Here is an 8,787-nt window from a genome sequence, read left to right on the forward strand (position 1 = left end):
CGCCCCTCCCCTCTCGGGGGGACGTGCTGGAGCCAGCACCCAGTGTGGCCATGCCCTGCGCCCAATGTGGCCATGCCCTGCACCCAGTGCTGGCCCTCGGGCTGCTGCCCCCAGACTTGCCCCTTGCTGCTGCCCTGGGCTGGAGCCAGGGCTGTGGGCAGCTGGTCCTGGGTTTCACAGGGCAAGGTACGTGCATGTGTGTGCCATGCTGGGGCTGGCGGTGGGTGGCCAGTGGTAGCCCTGTGCTGCCCACAGAGCACCAGCATCTCCCTGGGGGGGTCCTGTGGGATCCCCACCCCCAGCGCTTGCCACCCACAGCCCTCTGCAAAGCCACAGAGCGGTGGGACCCTTGCAGGGTTTGGGCTCTGATGAAGCAAAGAGGGAGGGATTATTGCTCTGTCAGGGCAGGATTAGCAGGGGCATTTTTCATGCAGGCCATGCTCAATAAATCTCCTCTAGCCCCTCTGGAACCGGCTGCTCTGGGCTGGTTCGAGGCATTCGAGATGGCCCTGAAGCCTCCTGCACCTTCCCCACAGCCTGGAGCATCCTGCTTGGATTTGAGCTAAATTCCGAGGCCATTGCTTGTCCCTGCTCTGGGAACCAGCACCACCGCCCTCCATTTCACCATCAAACCAAACCCGGTCTCTGCATGGAGCTGGCAAACCCATTCCTGTCCCCGAGGCAGCTGCATGGCATCGTGCGCCCCATTCCTGTCCCCGGGGTGCCTGCATGGCATCGTGTGCCCCGTTCCTGTCCCCAAGGCAGCTGCATGGCATCGTGTGCCCCGCTCCTGCCAGCGCAGCCTGGGGTGCTGTGTGGGTGGCTCACACGGGATGTGGCTCAGCCCAGCCCCAGGGACCCCCCCTCCTTCCCTGGCGGTTCCTAGCTCCCTTCTGCCAGCTGCAGGATGGGGTAGAAAACCCCAGAACAAGGAATTTTCTTACCGATATGCAAACCCTGGGGTTACCACAACCGTTTGCTGTCAGGAACGCAGTGTCCCCTCCCGTGTTCCTGCAGATAAGTGGTTTCTTATCTCCCTGCACCCACATGCCCTGCTGCATCCCCGTCGGAACCTGCCCCACTCCCCAGGTTTAGCTGGGGGGGCCTGGCCCTTAAGTAGCGGGGTTAATTGGCTGTCGATCTGATCTTGGGGGTTGCTGTTGTGAATGCTCCAGTTGGCAGCGTGGTTGGCAAGTGCCGCGGCCTGATTTGCAGCAGGAGAAAGCACCTGGGGAAGGTCCCTGGGCTGGGCTGGCTGGACCCCCGTGGTACCCGGGTGGGGGGCAGCCAGGGCAGGGTGCACCTGCTGTCCCTCTGTCCCCCCTCCTGCCACCCAGGCCATCCCTGGGGGGCTGCAGTTTGTGCAGGGCTGGACTCCCTGCTTTCTCCTGCCGGGTGCTGCAGCGGGACCCCAGCAGGAGGGTCGGGCGCTGGCAGAATGGGGTTGTTTGTGCTCCAAAAGGAGGTCACCAGGGCGGCTTTGCTCCTTCCCCAGGGCTGTGCCCCCCCCCGCCCCGCCTTTGGCAGCACAGCAGGGAGGGAACGGGGATGGTGTCTGAGCCAAACGTGCAAATGGATTAAGGGTTTCTAAATGCAGATAAGCCGCTTGGGATGCAGAAGCTTGCGTGACATGGATGGGGCAGCCCCATGGGGATGGGCAGCCACCTGCCAGGGCAACGTGCGGCCCAGCCGTGATTACAACCCCAGGCTCCGGGGCCAAGCGACTGAAAGAGCAGTGCTGCAAGGGAGAGTGGGAGGCAGAGACCCCCGGGTTACTGCCGAGGCTCCCATCCTCCTGGGCGCTGTGCAGGGTTTTCCCACAGGGACGTGGCTCTGAGCGCACCGCGGCACTGAGCTGCTCTGCGGGGAGCCGGCGTTGGCCGCACGGTCTGGGCTGTGCCCCAGGGCAGTGCCCACCAGTGGGGCCACAGCAATGGCGAGGGTCGCCCAGCTCGCCTGCAGGCTGAGGCAGCAAGTGGGGAAAGCGTGGGGCTGCGCGGGGCCGCAGCCGGTGCTGGATGGCTGCGCCGAGCACCCCCTGCCCTGACTGCTGTTGCAATCACCCCAGTGGCTCCAATAAGGCAGGGAAATCACAAGCCTCCCCCGCGCCTGGCTCAGCCCTGGGGCAACCACCCTGCCAGGTTCCAGCCCCCCCACTCCCTTCACCCTCCACAGGGTGCCCTGAGCCCCCCGAGCGCGGCTGCTCCCACGCAGCCCATGGCAGCCATCGTTCACGTTTCCAAACTGCCACAGGTTCAGATTGCACAGGTGGAGGTGCGTCCCCAGCAGCTGGGGACACAGCTGGAGCAGCCTCCCCCCGGGGGGGGCAGCCCCCCCTGCAGCAGGGCAGCACGGACCCGCGCACCGTGGGTGGGCAGGAACATTTGCCCATAGCTCTGCTGGGCGACGGTGAGCATGTGGGTGGCATGAAGGCCCCGGCCAGCTTTGGGGGTTGATGCCCTGGCCCCAGCTCCTGCTGTCCCTGGCTGAAGCCGTGCCTGGCCCCATCCCTGCAACCCCGCGGAGCTCGGGCAAGGCTGGCTGCAGCAATGAAACGCTGCTCTGTACCTGCTGGTTTGCCAGGGTAGACGGGCGCTGCGGTCTCCTCCTCCCTCCTTCCTCCGTCCAGTCGTGTGCGTGCTGCCGTCAAGGTGGAACTGGGAATGAGCGTTGGGATGCTCTGCCCCAAATGCCCATCTAAGCCTCCTCATCGTCACACTCTCATCGAGGGCGGCTTTGAGCCGAGCTGCAGAGCACGAGCCATCACTGCCCAAGCCAAATGCCATCCCTGCCTCCCAATGCTTGTAAAACAACAGTCAAACATTGCATCACTCTCAAACTTTAATACGCAGCAGAGTTGAGCCAAGCAAGGTCTCAGCGGTGGCGCCCGCTGCCAGGTGTGGCAGAGGTCAGACCCAGAACTCCAGCACAGCGCGGTCCCCAAGTGCCACCATCCGCCAGCCCCGCTGTGCCAGAGGGACACAACCCGCCTGTTCTGCCTGCCTCTCGTCCTGGCTCAGAGCGCAGCATTTGGCTGTGCCAGCACCAATGCCAAGGGCTCACCATGCCCCAACACGGGGTAAAGGGCTCCAGCCCGGACCTGCCACAGCTGACTGTCCCCATGGACCAACACCACTTCCAGGCTCAGCTGCTCAGGAGGCTGATGGGGTTCAACCAAAATTGTTTTTCAAGCTCTTTGTGGCCTGAGCCGCCAGCCTGCCGATGGGGGCTCCTTGGGTGGGTTTTTTTCCCCCATTTTCCTTCTGGAGGTGCATGTTCCATCAGCACGAGGCCTGGGAATTAGCACCACGCCACCGTTAGCAGGGGCGGGAGCTCTCTGCATCCCCAGAAGCCCTCTGCATCCCTTGGTGTTCATCCAGGCATGTCATCTGATGTCCCCTGCCACTGTCCCCAAAGCCAGGTGCCTGCTTGGACTGCAGGAGCCAGACCCCACGGTGGCCCCCTGGCCCCCACCTCACCCCGCTGCTGGCCAGGATGGAGCAGGCAGCTTTCCCCTTGGAGCTGCCTAGCCGCCATCTCCTCCAGCTCCAGCCACCGCAGGGGCAGCCCTCAGCCCTGGCGGGGGGGTTTCAGGGCTGCTCTCACTTTCAAGTTCCTGCTTTTTCTCCCCTCGGAGCTTCCTTCTCAGCCCCGGCTGCCAGTTCCCATCCCTACTACCTGGCCCGACCCTGGCCGTGCCACACTGCGCCGTGCCCGCATCCCACACCAGAGGGCAGGGACCCTGGCTCTGCCTGCGGAAGCTCCGTGGGGCCTTGGTCCCACTGGGGCGGCCACGCTGCCACGTGGTCCTGGCCCTGGTGTAACGACTTCTGAACCAGGCTGACCCGTGGCAGCGTGTTTATGGCAAGAGCTGGCCAGGATGGAGCGGTTACTGTGGCAACCTGGGCTCTGCCGAGGGGAGCGCGCCGGCGAGCACCGGGATGCGCGGCTGCACCCACGCGGAGTGGGGGGCCAGGTGCTGCCATGGTGCCCCCGCTCCTGATGCCCTGTGTTTTTCAGTAGGCAGAAATCTGGCTGGTTTTTCCCAGCTGGATGAATGATGCGAGGGAACAAAGAGCCTTTGCCCAGGCAATAACGCTTGCTGGCTGCCGAGACGGAGCCTTTGCTGGGGTTGTTCCCAGCCATATTCGAGTGGCTGGAAGCAGAGGCTTCCTGTGGAAATTCCCCCTCAGACAAAATGCCATTTCCCAGGTCTTTTGCTGGAGCAGGTCCTCCCCTCCTGCTGGCACAAGGCACCACAGGGCCAAGCTTGCGACGGTGACGAGTTTTCAGTGGTGACGAGCTTCCCGTGTGCTCCCCGTTTTCCACTGCCCATTGGCTCTGAGCCGTGCACTGCCCATGGGCTGGCCAGGTCCTGGCAGGGTCCGAGCTGCCCACTCCATCCCCTGGCCGGCTTCCGTCCCTGTTCTCCACACGCAGCCTGTGGGACCAGCCTCCACCCTCCCTGGGGTTTTGCACCTTCTCCCTCCTGGCGGGGCCAGAGCCCCATGGGGCCCATCCAGGCCAGCTCCCCGATGGATGGGACCTCCCTTTGCATCCTTGGGCTGTGATAGCATGGCAGGAAATGACTTCTGGGATGGCCGTGGCAGAAATAGCCCAGCCGGCTCCAGCCTGACCCCTCTGCGTCATGCCCGGGTCCCCGGGGGACCACAGGGCCATGCTAGCACGGGCAGGCCATTCCCTGCGCCCAGCGGCCACCTTGGATTTGGCAGCATTGGGTGCATCCCTCTCTCCTCATGCCAGCGAAATCAGGACGTGCTGTGCTCGGGCACCAGGACAGCACCTTCCTCTGGGGTGGCCACGGCTGCCCTGGGAAGCAGGACCGCAAGGCAATGGCCACAACTCTTCACTGCTCTCCACTCCGCAGAGAGCACGGGGAACTGCCAGGGGTGAGGAGCCAGGGACGGCACTGGCCAGAGACCCAGGAGCGGCTCCAGTGCTGGGAAATCCACCACGGGGGGAATGGCTGCAGCTCCCTGAGCTCGCGTGGCCGAGCCCGTGATGCGGTCCCTGCCTGTGGGCACCTGCACCCGGAGCAGAAGGGGCTCGGGGCGAGCGGGGTGGGCAGGAGGACACCGTGCCAGGAGCCGCAGGTCCGCAGTGCCAGCGCAGCCCTGACGAAGCTTCACCCTCGCTGCGTGTTTGAAACCGGGTGGGAAAACATGAAGCTGTGACTAATTTGGGGATTCATCTGGTTTTCATTAACTGGTCTGGATTATCACAACAGGGTTTTCTGGCCTCAACACAGATCTGGGATCGTGTGGGACCCAAAGCAGAGATGGGTTGAGGCTGGGGTCCTTGGCAAGTTCCCCTGCACCCTCTGCTTCCCAGGAGTGGCAGAGAGGGATGCGGAGGAGCGTCATACATGGGATGTGCCGGGAGGGCTTTGGGGAGGAGAGGACAACAGCCAGCGGCCTTGGGACCTCTCCAGTGGCTGGCTAAAAAAATGCTTCCACTCCTGAGAAATAATTAAGACCCTCGAGATGCCACTTAGAGAAGAAGGCCGCTCTGCCTGCGTTCCTCACGCTCCTGCTCCAAACACAGAGGCAATTTTCTAGGAAATCAATTATGAAGCCCCATGCTCCCTCTGTGCCCTGAATGTGCAGCGTCACTCGGCATCCTGTTGAGCTCGGCTGAGATGACAAAGTGTTTGGCCGCAGCTCAGCCTGGACACTGTTTACCTTCCTAGAGGCTTTTTGAGACTTTCTGAGGACCAACACAAGAGAGGTCCCGGTGACAGCGGGGACCCAGCAGCACCGGGAGCTTGCCGGGGTTGTGAGCAGGATCAGGTGCTTTGTCGTGCTTGGTTGGCTGGAAAATCTACCTTGCCTGCCGTGCCTGGAGGTGCTGGTGTGGCCAGTTGGATCCCCTTGGATGCTCATGGCAGGGTCTGGCTGGCTGCTCTGCACCGAAGCAGGGCCAAGCGAGATGGCGGAGGGGGGAGTACTGGCCATGCCCGGGAACCTCCTCTGGTGTTCAGAGTCCCTCCTGCCAGGACAGATCCTGGGGCTGCCTCTTGCTGGGAGGCTCCAATGTGGCCCCCTCATCCCCAAGAGCCACCACCAGTGCAGCCGCTGCTGCTGCCAGGGCAGAGCCGGGGCATTGCTGGGGCAGAGCCAGGGCATCGCCAGGGCAGAGCCGGGGCAGAGCCACGGCAGAGCCAGGGCAGCCTCTCTGCTCTGGTTACTACTGCAGCCGCTGTTCCCCCATTCCCTTCCTCCCTCCAGAAAAGAAGAATTTCTCTTGGGTAATATCCTGACCAAGGAGCTCAGAGTTTTCCTTGGGATCTGTTTGAAATGAACCTCTCCCATCCCTCATCCCTCTCCACTTCCTCTCCCATCACTAGTTTCTTCCCCCCCTTTTTTTCCCCTTCCTACCAAAAAGGGGATGGAGAAATCGGAGGGAAGGGGAAAGGGAATGGAGGATGTTCTGTGTACGTTTTCCAGCCCTCCGAGCACGTGTGGCCATGCGGGTCTCTGGCATGGGGAGGGCCACATCCCCAGGACCCCATGGAGTTGCCTGGATCCGCCGTGTCCAGCTGGAGGCCCAGCAGCCACAGACATTGTGTGTGACCTTGATTTTCTCCACCGGAGCAGCCGGTGCCTGGATGACTGCGCCGATGGTTTATGTGGGCCGGGGATTGTGAAAGCCATTTGTCCGCGTGATGCAACTTGCTGGAGCGTGAGTGTCCCCAGCCAAGGCAGGGAGGGCAGTCCTCTCACTGATTTCCCCATTCCTTTCCTTTGTCTTAGTGGAAAGAGACGGCGTGGGAGATGCTGGCCCCACACTGGTTGCCTGTCCCTGGCTCGCCAGGATCCCAGCTCACCTCCCGGCGAGGTCTGGAGCACCGCAGGAACGCTGGGAACGGCAGCCAGGACTCTCCTGGCAGCGGCTCAGCAGCGATGTGTCAGCCCCGTGTGTGCGAGACGCCTCCCGAGCGTACGAATGCAGGTGACGGAACGTTCGGTGGGAGCTGGGAGCTGCTCAGGCTGGAGCCACTCATCCCCCCAGGTGTTCCCATTCATCCTGGGCTGCTCCGGGCACGTAGCGAGTGCTGACGGGGAGGAGGTGAGCCGAAAAGCACCGGTTTGTGGCTGGCATTTGCATGGGAGCAGGTGCTGGGGTGGTGCCTGCTCAGCCCGCAGATATTTATCTCTTGGACATGTGGAGCTGGGCAAGGTGGTGAGGAGCTGAAGGGCTATTTGGGGGTGTCAGTCTGGGCAGCAGAGCCCCGAAGGCCGGGACACCCCAGGCAGGCTCTGGTTTTGCCGGCTGGACAAGGGTCCCTGGGCATCCTGCTGAGTTCCTGCCGTGGCCCCAGCTTTCGGGGCTCACAGCGCTGTCCCCTGGGCTCACTTCCCTGCCAGGCAGCTCCCATGGCTGCCCACTCCTGAAGGGAAGAGGAATACTTTAATACAAAAGCAATAGATACAGAAAATGGAGAGGTGAGAACGTGGGACGGTGCTCTTACGTATTTGCTGAGTGATTTGCAATTGCTGGCACATTAACTGTCCCGAGAACGATCCTATCCCAGCACTGGCACTTGAGGAAGGAGAGCTGAGCCCATCTCTCCCAGCTTCCCAGGGCTGGCGCTGGGTGCTCACCAGCCCTGGGCAGGGATCAGCCCCGCTTCTGCCAGGCCAGAGCGGGATGGCGCCGTGCGCCTGCTGAATTTCCCTCCAGAGTTTTTTCAGGCCGCAGAAGATTAACTGGTACCGAAAGTGAAAGCCCAGGAGATCCCATGCGGCTGGCGAGAGCGCTCAAGCAGAAACGAGCACACCCAATATTGCTTCCTGCCCAGCCTCCTCTCCCTACCACCACGCAGCAGCCGCCCGCTGCCCGGGGTGCCCCGTCACCCCAGGTGCCCCATCTCCCTGGGGTGCCGGTGCTGCCTGGGAGGTGTTTGGTGTGGGTAGGCAGCTGTGCAAGAGCCCCTCGGGATGGTTTTCTCGTGGCCGCTGCCACCTTTCCCCTTCTGGGGGATGCCAGAGGTCCAGGCAGTGCCTTGGTTCTCCTTACAGCTGATGGGGGATGTGGCAGCTCTGAGAGGGAGATGCACCGGTGCCCATTCCCCTGCCTTCGCTCCCAGCATCCTTGCCCTGTTGGTGCATGAGGCTGGGGACCCAGCCGTGGTGTGGATCCTGGCCACACACACGGATTCACAGCATCGGTCCAGGGCCTGCAGCAGGACAAGGCACCCGTATCCAAATGGGGGAGCCGAGCTCGTTTCACATGGAGGGTCCGGTGCAGTCACCAGCCAGAGCGAGCACAGGGCACCCCGCAGCCATGTGTGCCCATGCCCGGTACCACAGCAGCGAGGGAACAGGACACCAGGGTCCGGGAAGCCCCGATCAGGCGCGTGCGGGGAGCCCAGGTCTGACACAGCAGATGCTTGGCTGGAGCTGATAAACTCCACAGACCCTGCGATGCCGGGCCAACCCTCCCATCCTGCAATGTCCCCCATCCTCGGCTGCGGCACCACCTGAATCCTGCCAGGGCCAGTGGCCCAGTGCTGCACCCCAGTGTGGATCTACCCGCTCGAGCGGCTGCGGCACTGTGCGGGCATGTGCAGGGATTAAGGGAACCTGACGGGACTCTGTCACCAGGAGGTGGCTCGTGGCTGCTACGCTCATCCCCACTGGTCTTGCCTTTTGGATGACTCCTGTCTCCAGAGGCTCCTCACCCTGGGAGCTCCCTGGGCTGGTGGAATCCCACTTTCCCTGACCTTGGATGGTGGCCTCCCCCTGCACCCCTGGGCTGGCTGGG

This window comes from Egretta garzetta, unplaced genomic scaffold (assembly GCF_000687185.1).
Source record: "Egretta garzetta isolate BGI_Z169 unplaced genomic scaffold, ASM68718v1 scaffold100, whole genome shotgun sequence".
Classification (NCBI taxonomy): domain Eukaryota; kingdom Metazoa; phylum Chordata; class Aves; order Pelecaniformes; family Ardeidae; genus Egretta; species Egretta garzetta.